The following is a 15527-nucleotide window of genomic DNA, read 5'->3' as shown; positions in this document are numbered from 1 at the left end:
GTCGGGCAGGGCCGGGCAGGGCCGGGCAGGGCGGCGGGGAGCGCGGGGCCCCCGGGCGGCCCCCGGGCGGGCGGTGCGGGGCGGGCGGCGCGGCCCGGGTTCAGGCGGTGGCAGGCGTTGTTTTCCTCGGAGAGCGGAGGAGGAGGAAATCTCCGGGTTTTTAATGAGGGGGTGCAGCAGGGCTGAGCGCTGGGATTACACGGCGCGGAGACAGAGCTGCGGGCTGTGTGTGCGCGCAGGGCTGGTAGTCTCCGCCCGTCTGCCTGCTAATCGCACGTTTTCCGCTGTTAAAAAGAAACCGAGACGCTGTGGCCGAGCCCAGCGCTGTCTCTGTGACTGTGACATGAAAAGATGGCGCTCTCTCCCCTCCCCCAGCCTCCCTCTCGGCTTACACTTCCTCCCCAACAGCTTTTGCCTTCCAGTTTTTTAAAGCCCTCTTTTCTCCCTTCCTTCCCCCCCTCTTCTCCCGGCCGGATACCACCAGCTTCCCAGCCGATCGGTGGGTCCCTCGGTTGCGACGATTATTTTTTTTTTTTTTTAATCTCTACCTCGCTGTTTTCGCCTCTCCCTTTTCTCGGAAACCTCGCTCTCCCTCTCTTTATGTCTCGCTCTTTTGTGAACTTCTGCGGCTAATGGGAGGCAGTTTGCAGGAGGCGACGGGGGGGGGGGGGGGGGATGTGAGGAAAAGCAGGGAGGGGGTTACCCAGCCGCTTCTCCCTCCCCCCCATCTATTTCCTCCCTCTCCCCCGAGGCAGCGGGGACAGGAAAGCGAGCCGGATCGAGGTGTGTGCCTGTCGGGGGGGGGGGGGGGAGCAGGAAGGAGGCTCCGGGAGGTGCCTGCCCGCGCCGGCGACCTGGTCGCGCTGCGGCTGCCCCCGCCGCCGCGGGAGCGCCCGCCGGGGGGGGGTGGTGGTGCGGGGGGAGCCGCGCTGGGGCGGCGCGGCCGGAGGCATCCCCGTCGGAAGAGTTTACCCGTCTAGAAATGTTTTACGGTGCTGCGCGCACTAAGGTGGTCCCGGCTCCCGGAGCGGGTCCGAGGGACCGGCCGCGGTCCCTCTCCGAGGCAGGAGGGCGGCTCCGCCACTCTTCACCTCGCTCCCCGCGTTCATCACCAGACCGCTCCAAGTGCTAAGTTGTTTTTTTTTTTCCCTTTTTTTTTTTTTAAGCCTGCAAATTAAATTCAGCGCCGCTCTCTCCTATTTTAGTGTCTGTTATGTTAATTGCACTTAGCGCTGGGGCGCTGCTCACCAGGGATGCATGAAGGCCTCGGAGATTAACTGCAGGCTCCTGCTCGGACTTTTCTCAGCCGGCAGCGAGTTGTGAGGGGCTGCCGAGGAGTTTGCACGATCCCGTGTGCTTTCGGGGCGTGCTGCTGCCGGCCGGCCGCTCTGAATCCGGGGCCAGTGACTCTTGGCTGGGAGGTCAGGGTGGCAGCGGCTCCCTGCGCGCCCGCAGATCTATTTGCGTAAGGATTTGCATTGCGGGAGGACAGGTATTTTTCCTCCCCGTGGACGGTAAAAATGCAAAATTAGCGCGACCATTTTAGGCAGAGACGCCACGATTACGTGATCTCGCTGAACCTGTCGGTTGTGCTTTCTGGAGCGGCAGGGAAACCGGACACCTTTATCAATGACTCCTGGAGCCCTTCTCCCGGGCGCTCGCCGTATTTATTGCCATCTAACCCCAAGTAGCCCGCGAGTGCCGTGTCGCAGCCGCTGCCCTGCCCAGGGATGTCCGTGCGGCCGGCTGCGCCCCGTGGAATTACCCAGCCTCGCCGCGAAGGAGTGGGCATGTGTGGCCTTCCCAGACGCGTCCTTTCTCCAGCGCCTACTTCATCTATTCGTTATCAGGGGACGGCGTGTGGAGTGACTGAGCCTAATAAGTTGTCCACTTGTTCATTTCAGGAGCATTGATTTCTGGTTCCAAGGCACTCTGTTCTAGCACTGGCTACAGCTGCGGGGCATTTCGCAGCTGGTCTTTCGCCTAGACAAATATCAGCGAGAATGTGAGCGTTATTAGCCACATAAATAAATCATTAACGTGCACACAAATGTTATTTTAGCATAACTTCCAAGGAGAAAATATCCCGGCAGGGCAGGGCAGGACGGAGAGGCGCGTTGCGTTGGACCGACCTCGGCGCAGCCTGGCCGGCAGCGGCGGGCGGGGGTCGGCGCCTCCCCCCCGCCCCCGGCGCGGAGCCGGGAGGCGAGGCAGGGCTCCCCCGCTCCCGATTGAACATTAAACAGGGCCGGCCCGCCGCGGCACGGCCGCGGGGCCTTGCCTCGCAGACCTTTGTCTGCTCTCCTGAGGCCGGGCGGGGACGGCGGGCGCTTTTCTCCCCAAACGCGACGGCACTAATGAGATTACCGGCCGGCTGGCCGCAGCTGATGCTGCGAAGCGCCGAGCCCGCGGGCAGAGCCCGGCCCAGCCGCTGCAGCCGGCGGGGGCGAGCGCCCCGCGCCTCGTTAACGCGGAGCCGCCGGCAGAAACGACGTTTGCTTTCGGCCTCCCGGGAAGGGCTGCTGGCTCCCCCCGTGCCCCGGCGGCGGGGAGCGGGAAGCGGGGAGCGGCAGCCCCCGCCGCCGCCCGGGCCGCGTTCGCCCCGTCCCGCGGAATCCCGCGGGTGCCAGTAAAGCCCTGCCTGGGATCCCTGCCAAGGCGGGCTCGCTTTGATATTCCGCACCGCGGCCGCTCCTCCGCTTGCTCCTAATCACGCAAATGCGAGCTTGCTCCGGCACTCTCCGTAATAAACACTGAGCGCATTTCGCCGGGCTCCCAAAGTAAATACTGTATCGGAGAAGCGGGGCTGCGCTGGAAAGCTGAAATCGTCCACTTTTTCGCACTTAGCAACCGACCGAAGCGTTGTGCGCTCCCTCCCCGAGCCAGGCTCGGTGTGATTTACTTTCTGGTTGCGATGCAGATATTCACTTGTCAGTTCAAGGGCAGGACAGAAACTGTGCAAGCGGAGTCTTGTGAACGGAAATCTCCCATTTACGAGGTTCTGCTCCACTACCAAAAGCCACCCTCCAGCACCTTTGTTCTGCATGCAGCTGCTTTTATACCCCCACCCCCCCCCGCGCCCCAGCCACATCTCCATCCGACCCTTCTTCCCACGTCTCCCTTCTCAGATGGATTCCCAGTCTTTTCCCGACTGACCCTGGGGGAGGCGGCGGGGGGAGGGTAAGGGGGAGGGGGACCGGGAGAGGTTGATGATGAATGACAAGGCAAATGATAAGAGCCGAAGCGACAGCAAAAGCAAACAGAAGTGGTCTCTGCTCTCTCGCAGGGCCCAGCCCCGTCCGCAGCCAGGGGAGTTGTGCCTGTGCCATGAAAGCGAGGTTGGCCTCCGCAGGCAGCCCGGCTTCTCCGGGGCCAGATAAACACATTTCGGTCACGTGGCGAGCCTATACGGTGCCATGCTCCTATTTGCCTTCCCCGCTCGCTTTTCACAATAACATGCCATCCGCCAGCCAGCTCCGAGGCTAACCTCACCTCCCTGGCGCCCGGCCAGCCCGCCTGGGCCCGGCCATGCGGGGAGAAGCCGCGGCTCCGCCGGGGAGGCTGCACCCCGGCCTGGGGCTGGCTGCACCCCGAGCCGGGGCTGGGGCAGGCTCCGGCTGCATCCCAGCTTGCGGCTCGGGCGGGGACGGGCTGGACCGGGACGCGGGGCAGGAGCTGGCTGCACCCGAGCGGGAGCAGGGGCCGGGGCTGGCCGCATCCAGGGCGGGGGAGAGCGCGGTGTCCTCGCTGAGCGGCGGGGTGGGGTTTCGCCCCGGGACCGCAGGTGCGGGGCGTGTGCGGGCGGTGTCGGCTTCGGGGCGGAGGGGAGCCCCGCATCTCCGGGAGCGACGGCCGGGCGCGGAGTGGGCTCCGCAGAGAGGAGGGGGGGCCGGGGCACCCGCGGCGAGACGCCAGCTGTGCCGCTTTAAAATGGCTGAAAAGGGTGTCCCCGGGCATCCCTTCCCCGGTAGCAGCAGCGGCGAGCCCCGTCGCCCCGAGCACCGCGGCCGCCTGCGGCAGCCCCGGCTGGTTACGGGAACAATGAGCCACCGCGGGCGCGCCCGGTGCCTCCCCGCTGCCGGGGTCGGCCGGGGGCAGCGCCGCGGGGCCGGGGCTGCGGGCGGCGGGGGAGGCGTGCGGGGGGAGCGGGAGGCTGGAGCCGGCCAAGTGTCCCCCCGCCCGGCGGAGCGAGCGTGCCGCTTAATCCCTTTATCCCCGCTCGCTGGTGGCGGTGCGAGCCGCCGGGCCGGGAGCCACCCGCCAGCCGCCCGGGGAGGCGACGTGCTGGCTCCGCGCTGGCTCCGCGGCGCGGATGTCGCCGGGTGGGAGCAGGGAGCCGATCCCCACCGGCACCACCTTCGCAACAGCAGCAGCGGTGGGGGGGGGAGGGCGCCCCCGGGGAGCCGGGCGCCCCCGGGGAGCCGGGCACCGCTTGGCCGCGCGTCGGGGGATTCTCGCTCTTCGGAGCCCCCGAGGGTTCCCTGCCGTCGGGCACCGGAGCCGTGCCCCAGCGCCCCGCCCGGCGCCCGGGGCCCCGCGGCCTCCGTATCCCCGCTCCCGGGGCAGGCCTCGCTGTCTCCCCGCGGGGGCACGATCTGCAGCCTCCCCTCTCTCCGGGCCTCCCCGAGGCCTCTGGGCGAGGCGAGGAGCAGCCCCCGGTGCGGTGCCCAGGTTGGCCAGCCGCCGCTCGGCTGCTTGTGCTCCGAAATCCGGCAATTATGCAAATGCCCGGGATGCTCTCCCCTTTGATCTGAACTTCCTCGGAATGATCCCTTCTCATTACGGAGCACGAAAATGCCTCTCGGACGTGTAAAGTGAACTACAGAGCTCCTTTCATCCCCTTTTGTTACCCGCACCGGGCTCGTCCCTCCAGCCCCGCATTCCCCAAACGCCGGGAAAGGGGAAGGAAAGGGGCTCCCGGGGGAGGCGGCGGGACGTGGAAGCAGCCCGGGCTGCCGGTTGTCATGGCGAGGCCAAGCGTCTTCCCAAGTTATGTGCGACTAATGGGTTTGTGCCCCGCTCGGCTCCGGCTTCACCTTTCCCCCCGCTGCTCGGCTCCCCGCCGGCCTCCCCGCCCGCGCCCCGGGCGGCAGCGGCGCCCCCCGCCCCGGCCGCTCCGCCGAGCAGCTCGCCGAGCCCCGGTGCCTCGTCCCTCTGATTCACTGCCTGCATCAAACGCTGCGGGGTTTAGACGCGGAGGCGGGAGGGAGAGGGTGAGGACTCCCGCCGACGGGAGCGCAGTCCCCGAGCGACTTTAAACTCCCATCTTTTGTTGCGCTCCTTACCCCCTCTTGTTTCGGTTCTGATAACTGAGACTAAGGAGGCACTGCATGTTATCATAGGTTTAGTATGTCCACGCAACTGTGGGTATGATTTTCAAGACTCCCGAGAGCCATGACTGGGATTTTTTGTTATCTTCTCCCCCCCCCCCCTTCGAAGAAATATTAAGAAAGTTTGTGCTGTCTTGAAAACTACTCCTCCCGTGTAAGAAAAACATTCTGACCATTTGCTGGAGGCCATTTTATGCAACCTCAAGGAGGTTAATAGCTTGCATAATTTCAGGAATACCAGGTGTCTGCTTAATACCTTTTTTCCCTTTCCCTGCCATTCATTCAGACAAGCCAGGAGCTCTGCAGGCCAAGCGCTCCTGTGACAGACAATGGATTCCCACCTCTCCGAGGGGCCTGCACTAGAAAACGGATGGACTTCTTCCCTGTTCTGCTCATGCAACGATGCGGAGAGAAAGCCTGCGATGTTATCTGTGGGATGAAGGGATGCATGTGAAGGAGAGCACGGGGTAAGGGGGCTACCCAAAGTATGTAGGTTATTTTATTTTGCTGGGATTTAAGACTGCGTCGAGAGAAGCATCAGTAGATGCGGTGTTAATGAAATTGTGCCGCTGCAAAACAAAGCTGAGCAAACGGGAGAAGGAGAATTAGTTGAACTGTTTAAAAAATGTTTTCATGTTTGTTAGCAGATGCTTGACTCTGGTGCCTAACAAGCTCTTGGAAAAGAAGTTTTATTAATGAAAAAAAAAAAAAGGCAATCCCCCTGCTTGCTTACAATTAAATGATGACAGCTTATAATGCATTCCTTCAAGACCTCCAGTAATATCGGGGCTCAGGGGACTTGAAATACCTAATTCATAGATTTTTTTAAACCAAGAATGGTCCATTGTGATCAGCTGGTCTGACCTGCTACATATCATGGGCCAGTGAATTTCAGCCAGACGTTCTTGTATCAGACTCATAAATTCTGGCTGAGCTTTTAGCCTGGCATCCAATCTTGCTCTGAAGACTTTTAAGTAACAGAAAACCCACTGCTTGCCTCAGTTGTTCCAGTGGTTATGTCCCCTCACTGGTTAAAAAAAAAAATGCACCTATTTCTGCTCAGAATTCATAGAGCTTCATTTTCCAACATAGGATCTCATTATGCCTTTGTCTGCCACATTAAAGAGATCTCTACTATCAGAAATCTCCCCATAGAGACACTTAGGGCACTTAAAGACTATGATCAAACCAAGTCATAGCCTCCTCTTGGATAAATTAATAGATGGGATTTCTTTAGTCTTTTGCAATAAGATGCGATTCCCAGACCTTGAATCACTCTTGCAGCTCTTTTCTGATCCCGTATTAATTTGCCAATGCACTTTTAACGTGCAAACACCACAACAGAGCTGGACACGGTATTCCAGCAACGGTCTCATTCATGTCGGAAGCGTTAACGGCATCATTAAGTTTACTTGTTTAAAACCCTATGCAGATTACCTTTATAGATAGCCTTAGCAATACTGACTTTATTAAAACCCCATTTAAAAAGTCGCCTGTCTTCATGCAGACGAGTGTTGTTCATCAAATTCACAACGCTGAGCATTGCTTGACCAAACTGCAGAGCTAGCTTAGTTTTTCTAGCTGGGACTTTTTCAGGGCTCCATCAGCCCTAGCCTTCAGTAGGACTTCGTATTTTTTTTCTTTTATCTGTAAGAACCAACTGCTGCATATTGTCACAATGCCACTGGCCCTGGCTGTGCACTAACAGAGAAGTGCGCGCACAGAGCTCCACCATTCCCTCTTTTCCCTCTTCCTCTCCTGCAATGCCAAAGCCTCAGTGAAGTTCCAGCAAGACTCAGGGTAGTTCAATGCTTTCAGTGGCCATGGTGGGGCTCGGTTTTGAGACATTTCTCTCCAGATAGTTCACAGACAGCTTCCATGAGGGCTTCTTCAACCACAGCAAACGGTCTGCTTTCACACCCGAGCCCATTCCCTATCCCCCTTCATGGGGGGATAGGGCTCCCCCCTTTATGAAGACACGTGAACATCCGATCCAAAGGATGGACAGTAAGCAGAGTAGAGCTGTCTCACTAGATACCAGCTGATCCTACTAGATACCAGCTGAAACATGTCCTCTGATAAAGAAAGAGGAGTTGTCCTTCCTCTGCCTATCCTGGTGATGCCCATCCACTTCTCAGTCCATCCATTTTTCATTTTTCATTGCTGTGCAATGGTAGCGTGGAATGGCAGGATCCCGGAGGACCAAGGTCTATGTATTACAGAAGTATTAACTGCACCGCCCCAGTACCTTCCCAATCTCCGATCTTCTTGCGCTACACCAGGAAACACTGCATATGCAGTGAGTGCCATCTCACTGGGTGCTGCAAGCCTGGACTCTGTTCTGTGTGAGAGGTGGCCTGAGTTGTAGCCAAGATGCCCTGGATTATTTGGGTGAGAGAGGCTCGCAAAAGCCTCAGCTGTAGCTAGGACTGCGTTGTGCTGGGCCTCACATAACGAGGGTGAAACAGTCTGTACCCCAAAGATCTCTTTCCATATCATTTATCCTCAAAAGCAGAAAATCACATAGGACAGACATGGTCTTGGAAATGGCTGGGCCTCAGCTTCATACATGGTCCCTGTGCTTCCTAGCAGGGCTCATACCTGAGCAACACTCCTTTGGGTTTTTTTCTCCCAAACGATAGGTCTTTTTCCATAGTCCCAGTTGGAGATTGACGTTAATCATGATGTCACAGTCATGCACCAGACCAAAGGTGCTTTTCCCGCCAATGGCAATCAGACCGGCCCACGGCATCTTCTAGTTTGCTCAGTTCCCCAGGTGGTTCCCACTGACATCTCTGCCCTAACAGAGGTTGTGGCACATGCTGGAGACTGGGTGAGCGTAGTGGGCCTGCACCATGGCCACCTTCTAGTGGGAAAGCAGCTACGACCTGCCCAGGAAAGCTGTTCCCCATATAGGAGTGATTCTCCATCTGCACAGAGCTGATTAAGGGACTCATACACCACTTACTCTGCTATTGCCTTCAGGGACACAGTGCCAATACAGCGTAAAGCCTGTGTAGCTACGCTTTTTGCCCTGGGGTGAACTGTGATGAAGTTCACGTTATTTTAGAGGACCTTGAAGCTGCTACTGCAACACCTAGAGAGGCCCAGCCTGCATAAACCAACAGCAAGAGGAGGGCAGCACAGGATTAAGGGCTAAGTTGCTTTTGGGAATATGCCCCACCTCATGTTCTGTGCCACGCAGCTGCACCACAACTGCCCCTTTAAGCTTAAATTATCCACAATAAAATTATTTTTCCCATGACACATGGCACAGCCTTCATGTCCTACTAGTAGCAGCCCTCCCTTTGTTTATACTTTCCATGTGCCCTCGTTTTACTATGAGTCAGACACACTTGCCCTCTCTTCCTATGACTTACACTTTCCTACCTCAGAGGACACGTATATCAGAAGATGTATCTGATGGCCCAGTTTATGGATATCTTCTTGTACAATTGGCATCACTCCTTTCCAAAACCACTGCTTGATAGCCATCGGGTTCAAATCAAATTCTCCGTTAGCCCCGGCCATGAAAAAGCAAGTGCAGAGAAGTCACCTTTGTTATAACAAAACACCCTTGAGTTGCACTTAATTCAGCGCATTATCCTCACTCGCTGTACCAAAATGCAATTTGTAATATTAAAAAGCAATAATCATTCAAACCATCAGACCTGCAGCTTTGAGGCACTGCGTACTGCAGGATGGGATTGCTTCTCCTCTTTCTAATTTACCTGCAAGCGTACACTGCCCAGCCGCCCGTGACAACCTGCTCTTTCCTCCTTCCAGGCTGCTGCAGCCAACTGTATTTGGGTCTGAGCAACAGTTTTGGGGTCTGCTCTCCTCTTAACTCTCCAAGGGGTTTGTCGTTAGTTTTCATGGAGAGCAGAACGAGGCTGTATGTGGAAAACCAATATTGACATTTCCTTGTTTAAATATCATACATCAGAGGGGGGGTCACGGGAGCCAAGGCCACCAGAAAGGGTTCCCCCACAAGCTATTATTTCCTTTTAAAAAGCACCAGGGACCCAGCAGTCTCCACTGGGCCTCACACCCCCATGTCTGCTCTTCTCTGCAAGCTGGCTGACTGCTGCCGGTGCCACTTAGCAAATACAGATGTTCAGGTCTTTTTCTTTCACCGCGGGTCTCACTCATCGCTGCGCGGAGGCCTGGTACTAAATGAATGCCTCGTTTAAGCCCTCTGTTCAAGGCTATGCAAAATACACACCCCGTTCACACTCACCTCAGTCTTTGCTTGCAAAAATCTACGGCACTTTCCTATCAAATTTGAAACAAATGGCATTCAAACTTATTTTAAAAATTAATTGAACCAATACATCAACAACTTCCATGTTTTCAGAGCCTGCATGGCCCTCGCCTGGGAAATTAGAACTGCGGGAGGGTAATTTTACATTTAAATCAATGGAGCTCTCTTTCCCGACAAGGTTGCCTTCACACTTTGTAAAGCCAAGCAGTCCTACCGGGGTTCAGAAGAAGAGAGCCCGTTAGGTGTCCTGCACCTACGGCACACCCGATCTCCCTGCCAGGGGGGCTTCCTGGGGGACTGTGGGGGTGTAACCCCCACATTGCACCAGCCAGTGCAATGCTGTTGGGGGGTACTTCTATGCCCTACACCCCGGTTCCCTTCTCCTCCCAGTCATCCGAGCAGCACCTCGCCTGCTGTGCCTCATTCCTTGCGTTTTCCCTCTGTTCTCCGTGTGAGAGCGCTTCACCCTGAGAGTGGGCAGGCTCTCAAGGTGAGATCGGATGCTGAGCTAGGAAAAAGGGTGTTTGGGGACCGCTCGGAAAAAGGACCAGAGAAAGCAACAGAAGACATGCCCTTTCCCAGGGAGGGAACGGCTGCAGGATTTCTCTTTTTATCTAAACCCCTGAACGGATTTGCTGCTAAAAGAAAGATAATCCACATTATGTAGAAACAAAATTACATTCACATGAACACACGCATACAAACGCACACTGTTCTCTTCTAACTGCAGGACACAGGCTTTGGGAGCGGTGGCCTCAGAGAGCTGTGGCAAAGGAGCCCGCGGCTGAAGCCGGGAGCTCGCCTGCCTCCCTGTACCACCGGCATCGCTCTCCTGGTCATCTGCCATTGTAGTTTTTACAGTTTTGCTTCCCCTTTTTGGACAGGCAGGAACAATCTGCCTTCTGTGCATACAGACTGCCCAGTACACTAAAGCTGCTGTCAGGTAACACAATACTTGCAAACCTGGAAAGATAAAATACCACTGAAATTTAGCGTGTGTTGATCCCCCCATTTATCTCTACACAACCTGAGCCTTACCCTAGTCCAAAACTTCACCCCGCTGTTTTATGTTTAGATGATAGCCACAGTGCATTAGGCGATGCAAGGCAGTCATACCCTGAAGAGCTTACAAATCTAAACGGAGCCCAGACAGGCAGCATAAACAGAGGTTATAAGAATATGAAGACATTGTTTAGGTGGTCACATGGAAGTCTTTAAGAGTTTTTGGCGACAGGACTTTTGAAATCATTTTTCCCCTTCTCAGGAGCATTCTGGAGGCGGTGAGGTGTTAAGAAGCAGTGAAAAAGAGAGATGCTGTGACTTGAGAAACTGTTACTGGGCGAACATCGAAGGTGTAAGCCCAGCTGCAAGAAGGCCTGCAGGCTGGCGGGGATGGGACGCCTGCAGCCTGCTACTGCTGGCAGGAAAGGGCCGGGGCTATGCAGGGATCCTGGGTGTGCCTGTGCTCCAAACTGAAGCAGTTTTCATACCTTTCGGTGTCCCTGCTGACTGCTCCAAGCCATCGGGGTTTGCCCGTTCTGCTTTAGTAGTGTTCTCCATTGCTTTGTTTCTGAGGCTTAGCCATCGCCACATAAGAGCACTTCCAAGGAGATTTTAAAATGCCTTCGGGGCAGCGAGGGACAGCAGCAGGAGGACTATCTGAACCACTTTGGTCTGAGACATTTGGACTTAGATCCATCCAGGCGTTAATTCAGTGAAAGCCAGACAGGATCAGGCTGAAACTGGCATTATGCGCTGTTGGAAGCAAATCCAATTCACATAGTTTTAAGCACACGCAAACCATTTTCTGTGGGGACCTGGAGTGCTTTACAAGAGTGCTTGAGGGACCAGGTGACTTTTAGCGTGGTGAATTTCAGTAGTGTAACCAAGGCTTAATGCTGTGGCCGTAGCCCTCCCTGAGGTCAGGATGACTGCAAAGGCCAAGCCAACAAGCTGGAAAGGGTTTTTTTTCTTTTCCATTGCCACTGTCTTTTTTTCCGGCTTCTCGTTATGTATACTACTTGAAGAGAAAAGCGCTGTATCTTACCATCATGACACAAGCCTGTGTTTTTCTCTCCCTGCTAAAATGCTGGAGGTACCTAGCGAGAGAACAGCTCTGTGCAGAACTGACAGGGAGGTGCGGAGACCCTGGGGCCATTTTTGCCTACTGCTCTTCAGATTGCTCAAAAGTTTCGGTCCTACCTTCAGTCAGTGAACAACAAGGCCCAGGGCTAGAAACAGCGGTGGCGTATAATACCTATGCAGTATCTCTCCTGTCACAAGGCAGGGACCCGTCAACTACACCCAAACCCCATGAGGCCCCTGGGAAATGGGTTCCAGCATTGGTTTGCCACAAACCTTGCCCCAAATACGGAAGAAGGACCTTGTCTCAAGTCAACCTGAAACAGTTGCGTAGACACACACATATCTGTTGTTGTCTCGTTCTTGCACTCTTCCTTCAGGTGTTTCCTTGCCGTGGGAGGGGGTGTCCCCAAGCCCTCACTCACCTGTACCTACGGTGGCTTCCCAGCCACAGCTTATATTCAGCTTTCCCCAGACAAGAGTTACTCTGACATCTTCACACACGCACACACATAGGGATCTTTCCAAATGCCATGTACGTGGTCTTTTGCTCTCCCGCTCCCCAGCAGACTGGGGCTCAGCCTGCCCAGACATGTGCCACCGCACACCTGGTCCCCATGCTCTGCCCAGGGTCTGTCCCCGTCTCCCGTTCCTTCCACAGCTCCGACACCAGCCGTGTCTGCAGCATGAGAGCAACCACCTGAGGTGCAACAAGGGCACATGAGTCATCTTCCTCCTAGCCAGCCCTGTCTGCTGTGCTCCAGCGGGAGTGACACAGTGCTCTTCCTCCTGGTTCTTAAGCGGCGCTCAGAGGTACAGGGTGGGTTATAGATTTTTGCCTCTCTCTGGCTTTTGGGCTTAGGAGTGGCACTTTGTACTTGGCAGGCCTCGCTGTCTGCTCGGCTGCACAGGCTGCTGGCTTGCTGCTTTCCCCCTTCGCTTCCCCTGCCATGCCCAATGCGTTAAAACCTCCTCCTGGCCAAGGAGCGGGGGGGCGCAGAGGGAGCAGGCAGGCTCAGTGGACCACTGGGGCTGGGAATTGCCCCAGGGTGCTGTTGACAAGCATGAAAGTAGCTGGCCTGCTCTGCAAACCCAGGGCAGTCGAGATCAGGGGGTCGCGGGCAGGGAGGTGTCACTTGCATGACCCGGGGCCGAGGCCACCATCAGGTCGGGGGGCAAACCACCCTGGCTGGCTCCTGTCGGGCGCCCGCAGGGCCGAGGCACGGCTCGCTGCAGGGCCAGACATCGCTCCCTGCCCCACGCTGTGCTTCATGGCCTCCTCGGGGACCTGGGCACATTGCACCGGGATGTCTCCCGGCCCCGCAGTCCTCCTGGCAAGTTGGCCCCGTGGGACACCCGGGGCAGCCCTGCCCTGCTGCTGCCGTCGCTGGCCCTGGCCCCGACGGCGCAGCCCGGCCCGGCCTGCCTCCCCCAGGGCTGCGAGGTGGGGCTGGCCCGGGGCAGCGGGTGTTCCCTGGGGCCTAAATCGGCCCAAGCCACAACCCCAGCGGTGCACGTCAACCCTGTCGTGGGGAGAGCCCGCGACGTCCCGCCTGGCTGAGGGTAGGGGGGGGGGTCCAGAAAATACCGAGTGCGTGCTTGGACTGCGTCAAAGGTATTTATTTTGTTTGTCCCTTGGCTATAACTTCCCTCGTTCCCCTTTGTTTTATAGCTGCGCAAGTTTACTTGCAGAATTAAGACAGATTTTGGGGGGAGGGGGAGGAAAGGGGTAGGAAGCCTTTGTTCTCCGGAGTGTGCTTGTCTTACTTTTGCATCATGTGGCCAGAGCGGCACCCCCCCCCCCGCCCCGACCGTATTTACTCTATCTCGAGTGAGTCCTTTGAAGGAGAGGGCAGAGTCGTCGTTAACCCTCTGCGTGCCTGCTGGGCCCTCCGCCGGCAGAGCCCGCCTTCGGCTGAGACGCAGCGGGTCCTGAATCCCACAGCCGCGGGTGTCGCTTTGACGGACGGCATCGGTGTCCCCTCCCCCCAAAAAACCCCACAGCGCCCATCCCGCGGCCGGTCTCCGCGCCAGCCGCGCGGACCAGGAGCCCGCGGCGGTGGGCCTCTCGGAGAGAGCCCGGGGATACCCCCTTGATCACTAGCAGGCTAGCCTGCTTAACACGAGATTGGAGATGCCTACAAACTCGAAACAGCTGCCGGGCTTTGCTCTGGCCTGCCTGCTAAAATACGCCGATCTCCTTTTAATCTGTTTCATATTCACAAATTAAGCACTTAGCCTAGGTAATAAATCATGAGGCAGTTTACGAGGCTAGCAGGAGACAAACAAGTGGAAAGGGAAAACAATCGCCTAAAAGTGCATTCAATGTAACTGGCAAGACGCACTCGGAAAACCCAGCCCGCGCTCCCCTGGGCGGCGGCAGCACCCCGCGGCCCCGGCCGAGCCCGGCCGCCGGCGGGGGGGCCAGGCCGAGCCTGGCCGAGCCGGCAGCGCCCGCACTTGTCCGCGCCGCGGGGCTCCGGACGCAGCCCGGGCTCCCGCCTTTGTCTCCCCGGGTACCGGCCGCCCGCACCGGCTCCACCTGGGAGAGACTCTCCCGGCAGCCGGCCTGGAAATAATAACTCGGGCTGGCGATAACCTCGTCTCGCAGACACACATACCGGCTCGGCCTCGGCTGGGGCGGGGGGGGAAAGGGATGCTGAAAAATATAAAGTGCGGGCTCGCCTCACGCCGGCGCCCGCGGGGGACGTGGCGCTCCCCGGTGTCCCGGGCGAAGGCAGCCCGGAGAGGTGCCAGGGGCTCCGGAGCGCACATGCCTGGCCGCTTCGCCCCGGTGCTGCCGGGCGCGGGGGGGCAGCTGGAAAGTAGCGCTTTGGCTACCGGAGTTGCCCCCAGGCCCCCTTTCCGGGACGGCCGGTGGAGGGGAGCACCCCGGCTGGCGAGGGACCTCCCCGTCGGGCCACTGTCACACTCACCACGCGAAGGGGCGGCGCGGGCAGGACGGGGCTCCGGAGGGCAGGACTCACCCGAGCCCCTCGGCTCCTGCGGCGGGAGAGGGGAACCGGGAGGCGGGCGAGTCTGCAGAAGTGCCGGCCGGGCGCTGGCAGCGGGGGGCCGGGGCGCTGCTGCCCGCGGCGGCAGCCCGGGACGCCCCGGCGCTTTCCCCGGAGGCTCTTCCCGGCAGAGCCGCCGGCCACCCCGGGGGACGCAGGCGAAGGCCCCAAGACAAAAGACCCGGCGCTAAGACCCCTCCTGGCAAGGGCGCAGGCTGCCGAAAGTATTTCAGCAGAGACTTTTCTCCCCCCCCGCGGCGGGGCTCCGCGCCGGGCCGAGCCGTGGCAGCGGGGCCGCGGCCGGCTGCGGGAGGGGGAGCGCGCAGGGGAGGGCGCGCGGGGCCCGGGGGGGAGTGGGGGGGAAGGTCGGCAGCATCCCCCGGGAGAGGTGAGGGGGGGGAAGCGGTGATTTAAAGGGACTCCCGCGCAAGGGAGCGACACAGACCTGCGGCCGTCCGCCGAGTGCAATCTGCCGAGCCGTGGGTGCGAAGAGGCGCTGTCAGGGGCTATTTATCTCTCGCCGGAGCGGCGGCTCCGGTCCCCGCATCGCCCGCCGGTAACAATGGCAGCGGCCGGCGGCTCTCCACGCGCCTGGGCGGCGGAACGGATGGCGGAAGATGCCGCCGCGCTCCGCTCAGACGGGCTCGCTCACGCATCCCTCTTGGCCAGAGCCTCTCGCTACTGCCGCTCCGCCGAGAGCTCTGGCCCGCTCCCCCCCACCCCCCCCCGCCCTCCACCCACCCCCCACCGCCCGCCCTTCCCCAATTTTCCATTTTCAGGACTTTGGCGCGGAGCCAGAAATGTCAGGAGGGGATGAAACTTGACACAGAGATCTCA

At 58.4% G+C, this 15527-nt stretch overlaps 1 protein-coding gene across 2 annotated transcripts in view; it reads right to left on the bottom strand.

Annotated features, from left to right (window-relative positions):
* The window catches only part of BCOR (BCL6 corepressor), an 83173-nt gene extending 67851 nt beyond the window's left edge, over window positions 1–15322 (bottom strand). For both annotated transcript variants that reach the window (XM_076355393.1, XM_076355402.1), the window contains exon 1: window positions 15136–15322. The gene's annotated coding sequence lies outside the window, so the exon portion shown is untranslated. The remainder of the gene's footprint in view (window positions 1–15135) is intronic.
* Window positions 15323–15527: the final 205 nt, after the last annotated feature.

This window comes from Aptenodytes patagonicus, chromosome 1 (genome assembly GCF_965638725.1).
Source record: "Aptenodytes patagonicus chromosome 1, bAptPat1.pri.cur, whole genome shotgun sequence".
Taxonomy (NCBI): domain Eukaryota; kingdom Metazoa; phylum Chordata; class Aves; order Sphenisciformes; family Spheniscidae; genus Aptenodytes; species Aptenodytes patagonicus.
The sequence above is the reverse complement of the archived record's forward strand: the minus strand, read 5'-3'. Positions and strand labels throughout refer to the sequence as shown.